Raw genomic sequence first — 20,937 nt, forward strand, 5'->3', positions numbered from 1 at the left:
TATTACTAGATGCAAAGGCCCAACTCTTCTCACCTTCAGCCTGTTGTTATTGTCTCTGAGCTAGTTTACTTCAGGCAGTTTTCTCAGGATTTCAGCCCTTGAACTCAAGAATATTCAACCTTTAGACCTTCTCCACACAGAGATACCAAAACAATAACTAAGATGCTCAGGCTGGAAATCTCAGATAAACAGACGTGATAATGGTAAGGTTCCAGTGCCCCTGAATTTTCTATTTTAATATAGGAAAAACTTAATTACAATGAGTCATTTTGTTGACTCGTTCAAACCTTAGCTGTGTTCAGACAAACCATTTGCACCATGGAGCTACAGTTTAGATACAGTCCTCATGGACATGAATGTCATGGTAATCCTGGGCTTTTTGTTTTGTGATTTCTTTTAACTGGGGGGTTTTTCAGGGCGGAATAACCATACAACGCGTATTACTTTAAACAGCAAGAATTGGGTGCACAAGTTTGAATTTATTTTGGATTTTCTCAAATCCAACCAGGGTCAAAGCCCCCAAATGATCCTGACATTCATGCCCATGATGAGTGTATGTAAACAACCCGAACCATATACTGTTCTTTTAGTTATGTGGCAGAAAAACAAACAAATGAGTTCACATGGAACAGTTATGCTGACACTCATTCATTAGGAAACTGAGGCTCATTCACAATGCAGTATCTCCTTCTTTTTCTTCAAACGCATTCCCATTTAGTGTTTTAATGGTAGCATAGGTTTCTCCAAATGGTTTAGCATAATTGTATTCTGTCATTTGGGATCACTGACCATGATACTGCTTTTTCTGTTTATAGTTTTTTGTTGTTGTTTTTTTAAAGGAGTGCAGATTTGTGTCTTACTTGAATGGGAAAACAACTTTAACTCATCTGGATGAGATGATGAGTAAAAGCTGAGGCAGATGCTTCCATAGTCAGAATCTGAATTGCTTCGGGGGCATATTAATCTGTACACTTGTAGTCAGAGGTTTACGTACACCCTGACATGTATTTATTGGTTTTACCCATTTCTTTGAACTGTTCTCTCTCCAGGATGGAATGATTATAGAGCGTACATCTTTAATGGCAGCAAGAATCGGGAGGACAGATTTGAATTGATATTTTTCATTTTATATTTTTTTAACAGTTCAAAGAAATCATTAAAAGCCTCAAATCACCATAACATTCATGTCCATGATGAGTGTACGTAAACTTCTAATCACAACTGACAGCCACGTCTACCTACCAGAGCTGTGGTACACAATCAAATACAAGCTCAAAAGCCAGTCAGCAGCAGCACTACAAGAGCTTTCTGAGAGAACAACCTCGTATGACTGGGGCTGTTAAAATGCTTCTGTTAGGGGACAAGAGTTGTGTACCTTCGCTTCTTCATCTGTAAACACACAAAAAGTGAATGAGCTACGCAGCAGCTGCCCCACCCCCTTTCCCTGCTGGCAGCAGGGTCTGGAAATGTTGACATACAGAGCAGCCCCAGAAACCCCAGGAATCCCCCCGAGAAGACGCTGGGAAGGAGGGTGAGGTGGAGCCTTGGAATGCAGTTGGAAGAGTCAGTCACTTATTTACTAGCTGAACTCGGTGAACCCTGCCTGAGTCAGCCACTTCCACCCTGGCCAGTCTGTCCCACCTCTCCCTCCTACTTTCTTCTCTGTTTTGTTTGTTAACCTAATGCTCCTGATTTTCCCACCCCCCAACAACAACACGCCCCTTAATGACAAATGCTTTTGGCTCCTCACTGGGAGTCCTATTTGGAGGTGCTTCAAGCAGCCTAATCATGCCCTCACCTGACCCCTGTCACCCTGTTGCTCTCCCTCAGGCTGCAGAGGTTCAGGTCACAATCCCATGATGAGTAATAAAACTAATGTCAGCAGGAGTGTGAGTCAAGCAGTAGTGCGTGGACTACAGCCAGGGTACAGGAAGTACCACTCGCACTTATTTAGCTTTCAGGGAATCTGACCTCACCCCTTCCTCCAAGTGTTTTCAAACAGGTTCATGTGCACAATAGACTTTTTGGCTAAAAGTCCATATATGTATATATGAATTTTTTTTTTTTAAATAAAATGAAGTAATCCTTGTCTTTAGACACAGAGAAGCATCACATCATAGGAGGAGATGTTATGATTTATTGTTGACCACTGATCTAGTGAGAGAACAATAATTAACAGTATTACAGACAGGATCTTCTTTTAAAATGTAAATTTCTGCAGGAATTCCTGTTTATTATTCCTACTGACAGATAAAATCCCCTTTTAAGTAAGTTTATTTATATAGCGCTTTTCACTTTTCGGTGCTTTTCAGACATACAGTCACAAATTGCTGAACAAAAAAGCATGTTTAAAAACAGAATAAAAAAACATAACTATAACACACACACAGAGAGATACACAGGCCCACACAACTTTAGTAATTCATTAAATTAAAAAAATAAAAAAAACAAGTACGATAGTGGGCACAAAACAAATTTCTCTTTTTAACTGTTTACATAAGATGTAAAAGGCACAGTAAAGATGGTCTATAAAGATAATCAAAGTTAACAGCAATGTAAAGTGAACTTTGCTGGTGTGAAACTTGGGGGCACTCAAACATTAGGAGTTATATTAGAACAAAGGAAAAATGCTGATTGAATACATAATGCATATGCAATAAATGAGGGACCCATACTATCTCAGAGACTCGTAACTGACCAGCAAATCTTCCACCTGCTGTATAAAACAAATGTTTAGGATTTTTTGAAGTTAGTATTAAAACAGTAAGTGGCTTTAGAAGTTCTCCCACAAATGTTGTCCACTTGAGAAGATTATGTTGGTTTGGACGTCTCAACTTGAAAATATAATATATTAGCTGAGTGTCTGGTCATGGGAAAAAGTGACATTACTAGCCTTTATATTAATGCTAACATTGTTGTTCTAACATGAAAACAGAAATATTTCTGGGAGTTATGTCAGGAGGTTAATTTCTGAAGCAATCCATGCTAGGAACTCTGCTGTGTCATTTTTCACAACATCATCTTCATTTTTTTCCATAGTGTGCTTTTTCTGTCTGTCTGGAAGTAGAAGAGTACGAGGAATTCTGAAAAACAAAAAGTGTTCAGATTTGATAGACAGATAGATCGGTAGATTGGCCTCTGGCCTCACCGGGCCCAGGTGTGTCTGAGCCCAGATGTTTACCACCCCAGAGAAATGGGCTTTAAGCTTGTCCAGCTGTTATCAGTCAGAAAAAGCTTGTGGAGCTGAGCTGATGGGAAAGATATGCACACATGGAATACACTATCCACACAAATGCTATCAAAGTTTACCCATAGGACCTTCTCCCTAATTCTCAGATAAATGTCATGAGCTGAGGGAATATCTAGATTTCAATCAAGCTGTTTGCTGAGACTTTAGCAGAGCAGTTGATTTTGCGTTATATCAAATTTAGCAAGCTAGTTCATTATCTAACACTAGCTTGGATTACAAACAAAGTATGCTGAATATTGTACGGCAGAAAAACTTTTTACTTCTATAACTTATTCCAAGATGTGATGTTGTATTACTGTACACCAGGTTTTTCTTCTGCTTATGATATCGTGCTGATTTTTGTGGCTACTCAGTACTACGTGTTTCCCCTAAATCATTATTAAACGCTGTGATTTTACACTGTGGCACAGAGGAGCTAGAAAAGACGCTACCCTAAAATGATCAGTCCAAATCATCCTGCAAGCAAGTGAGCCTTTTGTTTCTCTTACTTTTTTGTTTTGACTTTCCACATCCCAGCAGAAAGTAGGTCACAGACGGTCCGAGGTGAAGTATGAGGCAGCAGTTTGCAGGCCGGCGCCTGTCGAGGCAGATCAGGAAGCTTGTTGCAGAGGAGACGTTAAACACACAAGTTCCTGTTTGACATCTGTTTCCATCAAACCTTGTAGACCAGTATTTAAACCCCAACCCCTCTTTCAGAGGCCTCTTTTACCTAGCCCCTTCTCCCAAGTAGGTTTGTCAGTTGAACTGCTCTGTGAGCCCTTTCCTACCCTCCCTTCCTCTAAAACCAAAAAGGATTGTGATGACGTGTCTGATGTTGATTCTGTGCCCAGAAAAACGAATTCTTGAGCGATAAAATCATGAAAGACTGGTTCTTACGCAGGCACCCCTACTAGACTGCAGACCACCTTCGGGGATGTAAATAGTGAGCCAGGTGTATATGGTATTTGAGGAGACGAGACAACACATTCTGACGTTTCAAAATTAAAATTGCTCAAAAAGTGCAGTTTAAATGGAAACTTGATCTGGAAGAGAAAACTGCTTGAGGAATTCTCCAAACAAGCCAACGTCACAGTAGCAAAGTTTGGGGCTGGAGCTCAGAGATGGCTCCTGTTAGTTCTTACATCATGAAGAAACTCATTGTGAATTCTCATTGAAGGTCCATGATGAGTGTATTCAAACCTCCAGTCCTTTTCCATGAGTTCCTGCTGCAACACACCTGAATACAATTAGTAGGTCATTAGCAAGACTCCGTAGAACGTGGCTGCATGCTAGGGACGATCTGATATCCTCGTGTCTGTGTTTTTCCCTCGTCATCATATATAATGTTGTTCCAGGTTCAACATTGCAAGTGACCAATCACCTTCTCCTGACGTCATCCGCGACCTTGAAAAAAAACAAACGCCTACTTAACTTGCGAGAAGAGAAACCGCCTCTGTAAGGACAATATGTATAATGCTTACCGTTTATTAAAGGAAAGTATCCTGAAATGCAAAGTATTTAAGTTCCTGGATTGGCACAGAAGCGGTTTCTCTTCTCACAAGTGAAGTCGATTTTTTTTAAGGGGGTATTTTTCAAAGGCAAAAAAGGGGGACGTCACAACAATGTGATTGGTCACTTGCAATGTTGAACCTGGAACAACATTTATTATGTTGATGTGGGAACAACACCGACACGAGGATATCAGATCATCCGCATGCTGAGGTGGCAATTCAGCCATTTGATTCATGATACAGCAGCACATTTATAAAGTGAATGAACAAGTACTTTTCCAAACACTTGCATTTCTTTAAATTGACTCGAGTAGGGTTAGGGTTGCCACCTCAGCATGCAGTCAGGTGTGTTGCAGCAGGGACACATGTTGTAAAAGTTTCAGGATGCTGGCCCTCGAGGACTGCAGTTCGACACCACCGCCCTAGATTGTCTTTGAGTGAGTGACAGAGTCCAGGCAGAGAGCCAGCTGAGTGGAGGAGCTGGGGAATAGTTACCCCATGTCACAGGTTCTAGAATCTAAGCTCCACAATCCAATGAACATGGCTCTTGATTTGACTTTATGTTACACTACAAAACATCTCTCATAAAATAACATTCCCTCTATTAAAACATGACATTTTGTTCTCCACTTTCTGGTTAAAATAAAATCCAGAAATTGCCACTAGAAGGACAATTTGCAGAAAACCTTGTTGTCTATCAATACATCCTTTCACCAAATACCATAGAATTAGATGAAAGCATCATTCTGCCCACATCCCTCCTCAGCACAGACAGATATCCTGCAGTCAGGCATGTGATACAGACTGATTTTTTTTTAAATAGGTTAAACCCCTGTACATTTTCCTGTGTGGAAACAATGATTGGTAGTAGGCGCAGCCTACATTTCCACTGATTTTTTTAGGGGTTGAAGCATCACAGTGGGTGAATCACATTTTCCACTTACTGTAAATCTTCTGGCAACTCACTGTTCTCTGTGAGTAATTTGCAAGCCGTTAGAATGTTTTGCACAAACTTATATTTCTCAAGTCAACATCAAATCTGACAGAAGCAGTAACATGTCAATATTGTTATCAAGGGGTTTACTCTAAAATCCATGATGCAGACTGAGAGCAACTGCTTTCTGAGCTGCAAGTTGTGTCTCCTTAATGATTGCTTTGCAGCAAAACCAATTCAGCTAAGAGGGATGAAAAGCTTTTACTTACTCTTTGTGATTGCACACTTTAGAATCTCAGCTCTATAAGTGTGGTGCTGATCAATGTGGGGTGTGAGAAGGGAGGCTGGGTTACAGCATTTTTTGTTTTTTGCAGATTATGTGGGAGTCAGTGGGATGTCAATGGAAAAAAAGAAGAGAAAGAACTGTGTGTTTTGTTGCTTCCCAGCACTCCAGGCTGAGATCAGACTAATCAATAGCAGGGATAATGTTGAGATGAGTAGTATGACATCAATACTTGGTTCAGAGACCTATTGTGCTGCTCTGCAGCCCAGCCTGTGCTGAGTAAACAGTAGCTCCCTGGGGAGAAAGAAACTCATTGATAGGTCCCTTCAGCTGCATTGCCAGTGTGCATTGTTGAGCATCCCATACGAGTAATTTACTTCTTTCCCCTGAAACTCTATCATAAGGTTCAGGCTTTGGATTTTTGGTAAAATATCTAGAGGAAGATTTGACGGATTGTGGTTATTGGTGATGGATGGGATTAGATGAAGGGTGGAGCCGATACCCTGTTAACCCTTTGACATCTAAGTTTTCATCAGCCATGTCCCCAACATAGATACTGTAGATAAATTCACTCACTTTGAACCAATACTCTGAGTATCAGTGCTCAATTTGTTGATCCCTGTGTCTGTGAAAGACCTCTGTTTGACACTGTTTTGCAAATTATCTGCATTATAATAATTTAGGATTTGTCTCTTCTGCTAAGGGGCCAGTGTTTTGGCAGCAAACAGAATAGTTTGATCAAAGTTCTTACATCTTTGGAAACAAAACATAATTAATTGGTGCTAGAATAATAATAGCAAAATATGCCAGTCAGCAAATAAGACACCAACTATGAAAAAAATTCCTCTAGGTCTACCTTGTTAAAATGCAAAGCCAAGGGTCCCATTCAAGCAAATACATGTAACAACTTGAGACTTCAAGCTTTATATTATTGTTAGTATTTTAACACTGCCAATAACAAACATGTTAGCATGTTAACGTTAGCATTTCACTCAATTACAGCCACAAGTTGCTAGCATTGCTTCTCATTCTTATAACTTTTTAATGTTTTATATTCTTTAACATTGTTGTTATCATTACTCAAGAAGTAGCGTATTAAATAATACTCATTGCTTTCTTAAAAGTAATGCATTACTTAATTACTCACCAGAGACAGTTCCTTGGCAGTTCATTACGCATTACATTACATTACGTTCTCCTTGCAGTATAAGATGAGCTGAAGCGCATTGTCACATAATTACCAGGTAAAAATATAAACCTGAGGCTACAGTCCCACACGCCAACACAAATCCCTATCCTAATGAGGACTCACATACAAGCTTTGTTTTTGTTTTTATGCATGAACACAAAACTGACAACAATAAGAAAAGATTAAACATCAAGGCAGTTGCCATAGTGATCCTACCGGTAGAAACAGAGGCTACAAGTCTGACTTCTCATCGCTGCTTTTGTTACCTGTTGAAGATCAGGCTCTGGCTGCTGGGCCAGGGGTTGGCATGAACTCAGCTTTAAAATCACTCTGGGTTCTTGGCTAGCTTTCTGTTAACATGCTGTCTATGCAGATGATTGCAAAGAGCCTAAATTCTGGTAGCAGTATTGATTGATTGGTAATTTATTTCAACATGTGAACAATATACAAGTACATTTAGAAAAGAAATAAGAGAGAAAAAAAATACTATACAAATTACATACAAAAAACCATTCTGATTAATTTACATGTTGAAAGGGAGTGGGAAGAAGTATACACTTATTTAATCCCACCCCTTTGCCATAAATTATCAGTGAATATTTAGTCAGCTTCCTTACTGATATAATTTGTAATAAAAATAGTGAACAGATTTCTGATATACTATATACTATAATATCACATCATGAATATTTTGTTTGTTTGTTTGTTTTTAAATAGAGACATTCACTTAATTTAAATAATTTCCTTTTCTTTATAGATCGAGAAGATCATATTTTTTATAACTCTTTTTGAACAGTTTTATGTTTGGACATTGCTTTAATTCCATATTCAGTTTGTTCCATAGTTTCACTCCATGAACAGAAACACAAAAGCCTTTTCTTGTAGTACGTACCTTCATTGTTTTGAAGTTACAAAAACCCCTTAAATTATAACTTCCTTCTTTCAAAAAAAACATACTCTGAATATTACCTGGCAGTTCTTTATTTTTTGCTTTGAATAGAATTTGTGCTGTTTGGAATTTCACTATATCGTCAATTTTCAATATTTCAGACTGCAAAAATAGTGAGTTTGTATGTTCCCTATAACCTGCATTGTGGATGATTCGAATTGCTTTTTTTTGAAGAGTAAAAAGTGAATGTAATGTGGTTTTATAGTTATTGCCCCAGACCTCTGCACAATAGCTTAAGTATGGTGAAACCAGTGAACAGTAGAGAATATGAAGTGATGTTCTGTCGAATACCTGTTTTGCCTTGTTTAGTACTGCAATGCTTCGTGATACTTTGGAATGAATATATCTTACATGAGCTCTCCAGTTAAGTTTTTCATCTATTATTACCCCCAGAAATTTATTTTCACTGACTCTTTCAATATCAACACTATTTGAATCTTTGCATTTGTATTTAAACTACTATTTCCAAATAACATCAGTTTAGATTTATTCAAATTTAATGATAATTTGTTTTTATCAAGCCAGAACTTCACTTTACTTATTTCATTAGTCATATCCTCCAATAAATTCTGCAGATCATCACCAGAGCAAAAAATGTTTGTATCGTCAGCAAAGAGAACCATTTTTAATACTTTGGACACTTTACAGATGTCGTTAATGTACAAGTTGAAGAATTTTGGACCCAAAACTGACCCTTGGGGTACACCACAAGCAATGTCCATACATAAGGAGCAACCACCATTTATTTTCACAAACTGCTTTCTGTCACTTAAATAACTCCGGACCCAATCTAAAACTACCCCTCTGACACCATAACGTTCCAGTTTTCTTATTAATATATCATGATCTATAGTGTCAAATGCCTTTGTCAAGTCTATGAATAACCCAGCCACATATTGCTTTTTGTCTATGGAATTTGTGATGTATTCTATTGACTCTAATAGTGCCGATGATGTTGATCTGCTTGATCTGAATCCGTACTGACTCTCAGTGAGTAGTTTATGTTTATCTATAAATTTTTCCAGTCTGTTTTTAAACAGTTTTTCAAGAACTTTTGAGAATTGAGGTAGTAAAGAGACAGGCCTGTAGTTTGTGAAATGGTGTTTGTTTCCAGATTTGTATAGAGATATAACTTTTGCTATTTTCATTCTGTCTGGAAATCGACCAGTTTGAAATGATAAATTACAGATGTATGTAAATGGTTTTATAATAGCCTCAATGACTCTTTTAACCACTATCATATCAATATCATTACAATCCAAAGATTTGTGATTTTTACATTTTTTGACAATTTCAAGAACTTCATTTTCATCAACGGCTGTGAGAAACATAGAATATGGATTTCTGTCAATCAGTGTATCGGGTTTTTCCTGTGCTTTCCCAGGATGAGTGATTGTTCTTGCTAAATTTGGTCCAGCAGTTACAAAGAATTCATTGAGACTATTTGCCACAACATCCATATTGTATTCTTCATGGTCATTACAAATGAAATACTTGGGATAGTTCTTTTGTCCAGTCCCACATTTTATAACACTGTTCAGGATTTCCCATAATCTTTTATTATTATTTCTATTTATATCTAATTGCTTCTTATAGTATTCCTTTTTACTAAATCTAAGTATATTAGTTAACCTATTTTTATATCTTTTGTATCTGATTTCAGCATCTTTAGTTCTCGTTCTTAAGAACTCTCTGTATAGAGCATTTTTCTTTATACATGCATTTTGCAGACCTTTTGTTATCCATGGACAGTCCATATATTTCTGTTTCCTACTATATTGCTTTATTGGACAGTTGGTATTGTACAGTAATGTAAATGTTATTATAAGCACTATTAACGTCCTGTTCCTGATATACTTCACCCCAGTTTTCCTTCAATAAATCTTTTTTAAATGCATTCATTCTTTCTTCTGTTCTTACTCGTCTGTACTCTTTTTTACTGTCCATTTTATTGATCTTGTAATTCCTATCATAGATTGTAAAAATTGGAAGATGGTCACTTATGTTGTTAATCAGGAGTCCACTTACAGTCTTATTTTCAATGTCATTTGTAAAAATGTTTTCTATGAGAGTTGCACAATGTGATGTAATCCTGGTAGGTCTAGTAATTTTAGGGAATAGGTTCATACAGTGCATTGTGTTTATAAATTCCTCAGTGGTTTTATGTTTATTTGGGTTTAGTATAATCTGGTTGTTTCTGTCATCGATGCAGTTTCCAGTTTACCGTTGTGCTCTTGTCCATTTGTGCAAAAAAGTCATGTCCTTATCTCCGCTCCTGTACCACACCACCATTTTCGTCCTCTTGTACATGAACTGAAAGCGAGTGCCAAGCTTAGCTATAGACAACTTTTACCTTTGTGACGTAAGTAAGGACATAATTGTAACCATAATGTAATTACCAATCACGTTACTGTGATACTTAAAAGTGTAATGTCACTACAGTTATGCGCTACTTTGTGTTGCCCCCAACAATGCTCTTTAACAAAATTAACAAAACAAACAAAACACATTTTAAACTCGTTTATAAAGCAAAGTTTCTACCACATTTAGAGAATATACAAATCTATATCTGGTAAAGCTAATCTTTAAGTATAGAGACGAACAACAGCTCCTAGCTCTGAATTTTGCACTGCAATTCAGTTAAAATAGCAAAGGTGTAAGTGATTTTGAAATCTAATCAAACACAAAAGGAATTCTCAAGTGACGTGTCAGTAGGACAGACAGACATGAGTCAAAGCCTGCTTCCATCCCCCCTCAAAGCATGCCTCGCCCTCTCAGCGGAGTGAGGATACCGAATGTACTCGGTGGAGCTTTGAAGTGGGGCTGCTCTGCTAAGCCTCTCAATTCAGCACTTAGCACTTAACAATGCAGATTTCTTTCATCTGCAAAGCCAATTAATTTATGGCATAGAGTAGAATTTCAAAGAGCGGTTGCGCACAGGGCCATATATATTTTGCAGATTTTTCACAAGAGAGTGATTTAGGATTAGCATCAGACAATGCATCTTCTTTGTATCTGCAGATTTGCTCAATTAAACTATAGATGGTTGTAAACTCTCCATTTTTCTATCCCACTGTACAACATTTCTAATTTGTATTTGTCTTTTGTTGCATTATGCAACATTCATTAGTGAAGAATGAAAATGACCAGTCAACAGATTGCAAGTTTTTGTCTCGTCACTGGAGTTATTTATTGTATCTAGAGACAAACAGTCCCTAACAATCATTCATGCAGTTCTGAGATGTACTATTAAGATTGTGGAACATTTTCTGACTCATTCCTGGCTTCCTCCTTCATATTGTGACTCAGAGGCACAGGGTGAAAAAAACATTTCAGACACTAGAGCATTCTTTGTGCGTGTGTGTGTGTGTCCGTGTGTTTGTGCGTGTGTGTGTGTGTGTGTGTGTGTGTGTGTTCCGCTATTTGTGTGCACTCTTTTCAGCATTCTGATCCTCGGAATTTCACAAGACATGTAATAGAGGATATAAAATCTGGTTAGTTTACAGAATAATCTAACTGGCTGAGGAATGCAGAGTTTCAGCAACTTCATTCTCCCCAAGATATATTTCTGAATGTACCTAATCCCCTTGCTGTAAGAACAACCATAGAGCTCACTTTATATTTAAATACAGCAAATGCATTTAAATCTATGTATGACTGAGGGAACATGTCAGCTGTCACCTAAAGAAAACGGGTGTAAAGCCATTCACATGGCTGGAAATCACCTCAGGTACATTTATAAAGTCATTTATACAATATTAAATATTTGATATAGTCTCCAAATACAGTAAATTGGCTTCAAGAGTTAATATGTCAATTTATGTACTGTAGTATTGATACTGTAAATACCACGATTTGGACATATCCAAATAAATATTTGTTAGTGCTAATGTTTAATGTTTAACACCTAATTAGGCGTTAAACATTAGCACCTAGTGTTAATTTACTATCATAAACACCCAATTAGGCGTTTATGATAGTAAATTGTTCAATGCCATGTAAAATGAAAAGAAACAAAAAGTGATTTGCAACATTATGATAAAAATCAGCTCTATCATATTTGTTTTTGTTATGACCTTCTCTTTTGAACTGCATGTGTGTTCCTTATTTGCGATAAACCAATTTTATTTTAGGAAATGTACATTTATTTCCCAAAGTTGTTGAACCCAGCTGATTTGCATTGGAAATGGACAAAAATTTGACTACACTTGTGTAAGTACAGTACAAGAATGACCTGGAAGGCTTTTTTTTCCAGTGACTAAGTTTAATTGATTTGTTAATTTTATCTCTTTCATGCAAACCTAGAGATTTGATTGCACTGGCTGCTCCTGCAGTGCAGTAGGGATGTCTTGCATGGGTGTAGAAATGTCTTCAAACTGCACTGTGCTATTTGTGTGGGAATGGGGAAGTGAAATAAAGTCCAAACGAACTAATCTTCCTCTGCCACAGCTTCCACCTCCTTCAGAGCAGTGTGAATGTGTGTTTCTCTGTGTGTTAGAATGGTAGGCGATATATGTCATATGGCAACCCTGGTGCTTTGTGAGTTTTATGAGTCAACTTTAAGGCCCTCCCCTGCCTCCCAGCCCTACCACCTCGCAATAAAGTGTTTGTTGTGACTTGACACAAAGGACGTGAAAGACTTCAGAATAATCTGATGTAAAATGTATTAAAGTTATAGAGTGAGGGAAGGGGAGTTTGCTCAAGGAAACAGAAACAGAAATGGACATTTTGTAATTTTTATGATAGTTTTATTTTAAAATACAAAGACAAAATATTGACCAAAAGTACAGGGGAAAAAATATTGCGTAAAAGTTATAAATTGATTCACACGTCATTGACTGAAATAAGCATTTGATCCCCTGCAACCCACATGGGCTCTGTACCCATGTGGGTTGCAGATTACAATCAATCATTGAACCAACCTATGGGCTCAAAATGTGGTCATAAATATTTTGTACTGGTAAAAAAAGATTTGTATGTGTAAAAAAGATTTGTGTGTGCGTAAAAAAGATTTGTATGTGTAAAAAGAATTTGTGTGTGCGTAAAAAAGATTTGTATGTGTAAAAAGAATTTGTGTGTGCGTAAAAAAGATTTGTATGTGTAAAAAAGATTTGTGTGTGCGTAAAAAAGATTTGTATGTGTAAAAAAGATTTGTGTGTGGACTTAGAAAAAAGACCCCTGCAAGTTACAATTACGGATTTTTGACCCTATTTTTCTTCCCTTCATCTGATAGGTCAATGTCATGTCAATCACAAATGTAACAATCCAATCAGAGAACAGATGGGTTTGGCTGTCGAGGGGTGCTTTTTTTGAACTGCAGCTCTTTGAAAGGAATAAATGCCCTTTTACATGCCAACCCAGCGTTTTCCTTCATCACCACGAAGGAAAACAGTCTGTGGTCGTCCGAGTTTGGTGATTTTTATGTCACAGGTCTACATGTTTAATACAGGGACTTCCACAGCCTTTTCAACAGCGCTGCGGACCGCGGGGTGGGGGCGGGCAGTGTTTTGGAAATGACAGTCTTCATTACAAAGCTTTCTTCGTTATGAATTAGCATACATGTTTTTATTGAACATTTGCAGAACTAGCAAAAAAAACAAAGTCTTGTAGAGGACATAAAGTCAGAGATAGAAAAGACATGGAGCAGGTGCATCTAGTACAGGTAGAGCTGCTGCAAAAACCCACAGAGCCCAGCAGCCAGCATAACAAATTCTGGATCCTTTGCTTTTAGTTAGCATTAGCAGCACATCCTGCGTCCGATGTGAAAGGACTTTTATGCTGCGCACTGTGACTCACAGCAATGGTCCTGGGTCAGCCCTGACTTTGTGTTAAACTAATCCTAAAGTAATAATGTTATTTCTAACCACTGATATACCACAACTTTTTCCTTTCAACAGCTACTGAAAGTTAGGGGACCTAGCTACTATCGGATATTTATATAGCGATCCTCCAGCTTCAAAAGGTATCACCCTTCAAGGACCTGCAGTTCAAAAAAGCGCCCCTCCGACAGCCAAACCCATCTGCTCTCTGATTGGATTGTTACATTTGTGATTGACATGACATTGACCAATCAGATGAAGGGAAGAAAAATAGGGTCAAAAATCCGTACTTGTAACTTGCAGGGGTTTTTTTTCTAACACAAATCTTTTTTACACATACAAATCTTTTTTACGCACACACAAATCTTTTTTACACATACAAATCTTTTTTACAAGTACAAAATATTTATGACCACATTTTGAGCCCATACCAACCAACCAGTCAGAAAAGTCACTCTACAACCAATGACAATTCTTTAATGGGATACAGCATATAGAATACCTTTTAACTTGGAATTCTTGCTAACAACAGTTAATAAAACATGTTTTAACTGTCATCCTAGACTGAGCAAAAAATACATTATCAGTGGATTGCCCTATCAAATAGAAGAAAATTCTAGAGTTTTCAGATTTCACTCCAACTATAATTGAGAAAGTTAAAAGAGAGAGTTAAAAATGTTCATATTTTTTTTCCAAGACCTAATCTATCAGCCTTTTCAAGACACACGGTCCTGGAGTGTCTGATAATCCAGGTTAACATTCCAGTTAAAATATACTTTAAAGCATTAAAATGTAAATGTTTTCACACGTAAACATAATTATAGCAAAACTTAAAAATACAACAGAATATGTATTGTCTACATATATATACACAGAGGTGGGACCAAGTCATTGTTTTGCAAGTCTCAAGTAAGTCTCAAGTCTTTATCCTCAAGTCTCAAGTCAAGTCTTAAGTAATGTCAGGCAAGTCAGAGTCGAGTCTCAAGTCACTGGTGTAAAAGTCCGAGTAAAGTCACAAGTCTGAAATTTTGAATTTCAAGTCCTTTCGAGTCTTTAAAAAAAAAAAAAAAAAAACCCCGAAAAAAGCATGTTGCAGTTATATGCTAAATGTAAATCTTAGACCATGTAATTTTTAAATCTGTGTTTTTCTCAACACATGACAAAATAGTGAACTTAGAAAATATACACAAATTGTGAAATTGCACCTCTTTAAAATGCAGCTCAATTAAACCTAGCTCCAAGAATAATTTTCACCGACAGTTCTGAGATAAGCTGCATGTTATTCTTGGATGCGGTTGTAGGACCAGCTTTAAAATCGCATGACAAAAATATCATACATATTAAAAAAAACTGCATCACCAACGTAGCCTGGACAACATTTGCTAGTTAGATGAAGTCAGCTATCTCATTGTAGCATATTTATATGCATATTTATAATTATATGGTTCTTGGAGTGAGTGCATACACTCATGAAGTTTAGTAACTTCAGGTCACTGCAACAAGCCCAGGTACAGTTTACCGCCGGATGGGTGCAGGACCTTGAAATGCACCGTGTAGAACGAAAGACCATCGTACCTATCATAAGTTTACCAGTCTCACAAATTGTCTTCATAAATACACATTCGTTAACCGTTTATTAATAGGACCTTTGAGCTCAAGGGTAATTAATTAGTAGTGGAAATAATTTCTGGTACGCGTTACAGAAATGTAGCAGTGACAATAATATTGTATGTTGTAATCGCACTGGACAATTAGTGATACAAAAAACCTATTTTATCCTGTGAATAAAAGTATGTTTTTGTCAATGTACCATAATAACAGAAGCGAAACGCAATATTGTGTCAGGACAATTCACTATTTATGCACAATAAATAAAGGAGCATAGCGCGACAATTTCTGTTCAGCGCCAGACTTCCTTGTAACCTATATCACCAATTATGTTATGAAAATGACGTATTAACTACTAAAAAACACTGACCTTCGTGTAAATGCTTGGAGCAGACTAACCTGTGAGCTGGAGTGTTCTGGGACGTTATATTTGATCTTTGAATGGCTGCAATCCAGGCCATCCGTCGCCTGTTTGTCACTTCGGAAACATGGCTTGAACAATTTCTCTTCAACGACGTAATCCGATAACAACCGATCTCTTTACCCGTCGGCTTCCCGTGGCTGTCATGCGACCGGCTATTGCAGTTAATAATACAAAAGCTTCTTGACATTTTTGTGTTTCTTTTTATCGCTGTGTGACTGATTTCAATTGAAAGCCTGCGTGCGCTAGTACCTCTTGCCACGAGTTCCCAGAATCCTTTGCGGTTTATCCCTGAATGACGTCACATTTTCAATCTCTATATAATATGCATGTTAAATTTTATATTTGGGGTGAAATATCAAGTCTTTTCAAGTAAACCGGTTCAAGTCCAATTCAAGTCCCAAGTCATTGGTGTAAAAGTCCAAGTCAAGTCACAAGTCTTAGAACATTATTTCAAGTCAAGTCTAAAGTCATAAAATTAATGACTCGAGTCTGACTCGAGTCCAAGTCATGTGACTCGAGTCCACACCTCTGTATATACATACATATACATATATATATATATATATATATATATATATATATATATATATATAGATAGATAGATAGATAGATAGATAGATAGATAGATAGATACACACACACTAAGGAATTCCCTCAGCCAAGTATAAACATAATGCAGTGACTGCTATAGGTAGGTAAGCAGGAATCAGGCACAAGTTATCATATTTAATCCAGGAGTAGTCATGTTCATGTTGAATTTTTGTAGCATCATGACTTGCTCTCAAAGTGGGTGGAAGTAGCATTTTTTTAAGTATTTTATATATGAAGCTACAATTTCATGTGTCAAAACTTATAAATAATTTAACTTATGTAATATAACATTTTTTGACAGAGATTTGAGATTTTCAAGCAAAGCATGTTCTAAATATTTGATGATTTAAGATGGAATGTTCCAGCTATTGTTGAGGTCACATTAGCACTTCCCTCAAATAACCTGAAGTCTTTGGAGGTCTGTTGAATAGACTCTGAGTCACTCAGGGCTGTTACTCTGACAGGTATAGTCTGGAGGGGTGTGGAAAATTCCTCAAAAAGCAAGTGAGGAACTGCTAAACTATGTGAGCAGTAAACTTTGCTCACACATTCATCCTTGAAAAACAACAGTACAACACTCGTATCTTTGGAGTTTCATTGTAAGGAAATTTTAAATGGTTATGTCCTTTCAGACCATACCCAGCAGATTAATGTTCCTGACAGTGAATGATGACACTGACTAATTAGGGATAAAACTGGATGCTAATAAAAGTTTGTACAGTCTATATCTGATCATAGATAAATAGTTACAATTACAGAGGAGAAAATGTGCTTCATATAGTTTGTGCAAAGCAGGAGAGACATTTCTACAAGTTGCACAAGCAAATTAATGACGCCATCAGACACTGGAAGAGTTGGAATCACCGACTGAGTGCAGAATCTCTTCAACAAACAGTTTGGTTTTGTAATTTTCAAGTGGCACCTTGCCGTAAAGTGTGCTGCACAAACCAATGAATGACCTCTTTCGGGTTCCAGTGAAACTTGAGCTGCCTTCTTTCTTCTGACCTGCTCATCCACCCAAAAAAGGGTAGATCATTAGTGTAGATGTCTGTTTTGGTAGTGGCCTGCAGATGCATTAAAGTACTTTTTGGTCTGGACTGGTGTAGGGACTCCTAGGCTGAAAAAGGTTAAAGGGAACACCGGCTATTAAGACATGTTTGCGCTAAAATATGTACTGTGCTTTCAATAACACATATGTGGTATTAAAATACGCCAAATGTTTTCCTTTTAAGCACATTTTATATAAAACCGATTTACCAGTAGGCCACCATTGTTATTTACTTCTCAATGCACTCTGGGTAGTGACGTCATACGGTTGCACCGCATCCAGTTCACAGTTAGCAGCGCACTGGAAATGGCTTCTGTTCAACCTTTCCAGTTTGAACCAGAGTAATCCGAGAGAGAGAATGAAAATAGTCAATCAGTACTTAGTTTAGATGAAGATGAAAACAATCCGTCACACGAGGATGCGAGAGTCAGGGAAAACTACTGGTATCTATGCGGCTACTGCTTGCCAATGGCAACGACGACTGAGAAGGTTTGTTGTAAAGCACCAAAACTTTTTGAAGCCGTATGTCTTAATCCAGATGTTCTTTGGGCAGCCCTTGTTAGCCTCCATGACCGGTAACCAGTCTTTAAGTGATAACATTATGAATCCTGCTTCTGGGCCCAAAGTGTTCTGCATTTAATAAGACTTTTGTGTTTTTAACATGTTTTAATGCTTTGTATCTTGTTCGATTTAATCTCAACAAGCCCCTAAAAACAGTCAGTGATCACTGTTGGCTTCTCATGGTTTTTATTACCGCGAATCATTTTAAAGCTCAGTTTTTAAACCCTTATGATGTAACTACAGCCATGCAGCAGTATATTAATGACTAACCTTGTATTGTGGATGGATTATCTTGGTGGTTCTCCTGACTGACGTTTGGTCCGTTTACAGCATCCTGCCATGCGATTGCATTTGCCCCTAATGTGGGGACGCTCACATTAACTTTTATCGAGTGGAAAAAGTCCTCCGTTCGTTAGCATTCGTCCTCCAGCTTTATTGTTTATGTTATGCTAGCATAGCTTGTCGCACTAGCGGTCACGTAGCGCATCATTATATACCAGCTAGCCCAACTTCAGTAACCCTACAAACGTCGCTGCTGTTTACTTTCCTGTCGTCATTTATGTTGGAAGTGATAGCAGAGCTGTACGTTTTAATTTGTTTAATAAATCTCTCAGTCAGAACATGGTATATTATATTTAGATGGAAGCAAATGAGGTAACTCCCTGCTAACTTCTAACTCAGTTAAGTGTCAAAAATTCAGTTTTCATGGATGCCTGGATGTTAAACTTAATTGTTACACCTGGCAGAGCAGGCACACTGATCATTTTATTACAAATGAACACATTTAGACAGTTTTTCAACTCTCAGTAATGCTGCAGTGATCATTTGACTTTTGCAGCGGAGTTTGGGCCCAGACATGGCTAATAACGTCAAACTCAAAGACCGGATAGTGCTGGTCTACCAAGTCGTAACCAGGTCACTAATAGGCAAGTTAATTAATACGGTTGCTACACTATAAAAACAAAACCGGTTATCTGAACGAAAGCACCTATACTGCCGACAACCAAAACACGTCATCGTCCCAGAATGCATTGTGTGCGAAAAAACATGGCCACTCCCACGGCTCCAAAATAGTTTTAAACAACAAAGATTTAATGAATAACAAAAAAAAATTGTAGTTATTCTCAAGTATGTAGTGGAGATCATTTGTAACATATTTAGAGTAACTTAGTAGTAGTCGGGGTTCCCTTTAAGAGTTGACTGATGACATCACTAGTTTACATTTCAATCATTGTGCCTCAAGGCATCAGTAGTCAGTAGTATTTAAGTTTTTTACTGGATGGTTTCGACTGCCTCCATCTATCACAAATACATTTAAAATGAGAGAAAATGAAACAGTTGTAAACCTTATACAGTCTGCACTCTCCATTACAAACACTGCTACTCTTCCCAGTTACTTATTGTTCAGAATCATGGTTTATATCCCAGAAATTATCTCGGGTTCCACAATAAGGCTGACATCTGGCAGTTCATAAGTAGGTCTATATGATGCAAAGGGTCTTTTTCTTGAATAAAAGCAGCAGTGCAAAAACGATGACAGGTCAGTTACAAACCCAGTCTACATATTTGTGTTTATTTTTGCTGTTTGGCCAAGCCTGAGTGATTATAAATCTATTGAAGGATTAGGCAGCTAAAAATAGCCTTTACTATAGGGGTCTTAGTGCACAGTTCAACCTATAAACAAATAAATGGCAATTTCTGCACAGCCCTGTCTGCCAGCTTTTTAGGGAGTAATTTGCGGTGTGGAGAGAGGCTGACCTCAGTCAGGAAACAGCAGCAGAATAAAGAAGGGCCATTTAGCCCCATTTGGAGCTTAAGAGTGGCCTTCTCACAGGCCATGGACACTGTGGCTACATGGACACTATGGCTACACAGCCACAGACAGGCTAAAACGATTAAGACGGTCGAGCAGAGATGTGCATCAATCATGCCTTCCAAGAACTGTGTGCCACTAGAAAAGCTAACCTCCTCCCGCAGACTGTGGTCCAACATGTCATTTTAGCCAGCGCTGTCTCTCATCCACAAATAGCAGCAGCTTGCGTCTGCATTTTCTTCCCCAGAGGTTCAACGGGGCTGATCTGGGAGGAAAGCTTTCCTACTCCATCAATCAGTGTAGTGTTTGCTCTGCACTTGACTTGAGGCTGAGTGGGAGTGGCAGCAGAAGGTGACCTTTAAGATGGAGGACAGTATGTTTCAGTATTTGTGAGTGACCACTGAGAAACAGAATAGTCTTAAGAGATTTAAGTGTAAAGCTGGTGGACTTAATGTGTAATGTGTGTCATTTAATGTGAATTTAAATCATGAATCATTTAACCCAGAACTGTCTCAGACTGAAAAAGCACCAATATAACACAATATTGCACAAATCAGCCACAGCACATCTGCACAGAAGCCACAAATGCCAGCTAGCTAGCTTTGTGGGTTTCATAATACTATAGGATGTTAGCTTAAAAGCTGCACATTCTAAAGGGGGAAACAACTCCTCCAGTACTGGACACTACATTGAACTGAATATGTTTAAGCCCTTATCTCTTAAAAGAAGACAACAAAAATATGTGAACACACTTGAAATCATCCTCACTATCATTTGTGGCAGCGCACACTGCAATACTTTAAACACCACAAACACCAGAATTCCTACCAGAGCTCTTTGGTGATGTTTTACAAACCTTATATATTTTGGAAAATAGCACCTCATACACTGGTTGAAAGCATACAAAGCAATGCAGTTCTATGTATTTTTAGCTAGAATAGTTAATAAGGACGACAAATCTCCCAGCAGATGGCCCCG

The 20,937-nt window shown here is 37.8% G+C and overlaps 1 protein-coding gene and 1 long non-coding RNA gene across 3 annotated transcripts in view; one reads left to right on the forward strand and one right to left on the reverse strand.

Annotated features, from left to right (window-relative positions):
- Nucleotides 1-20,937, forward strand: part of bach2b (BACH transcriptional regulator 2b) — a 101,652-nt gene that overhangs the window by 22,822 nt on the left and 57,893 nt on the right. The gene's annotated exons all lie outside the window — the stretch shown is intronic.
- On the reverse strand, nucleotides 2,118-4,643 carry LOC145420465 (uncharacterized). Its single transcript, XR_013901781.1, has 2 exons — nucleotides 3,739-4,643; nucleotides 2,118-3,083 (listed from the first exon to the last, which is right to left on the reverse strand). It is a non-coding gene; the product is annotated as an uncharacterized LOC145420465 (long non-coding RNA).

This window comes from Astatotilapia calliptera, chromosome 15, assembly GCF_964374335.1.
Source record: "Astatotilapia calliptera chromosome 15, fAstCal68.1, whole genome shotgun sequence".
Lineage (NCBI taxonomy): Eukaryota > Metazoa > Chordata > Actinopteri > Cichliformes > Cichlidae > Astatotilapia > Astatotilapia calliptera.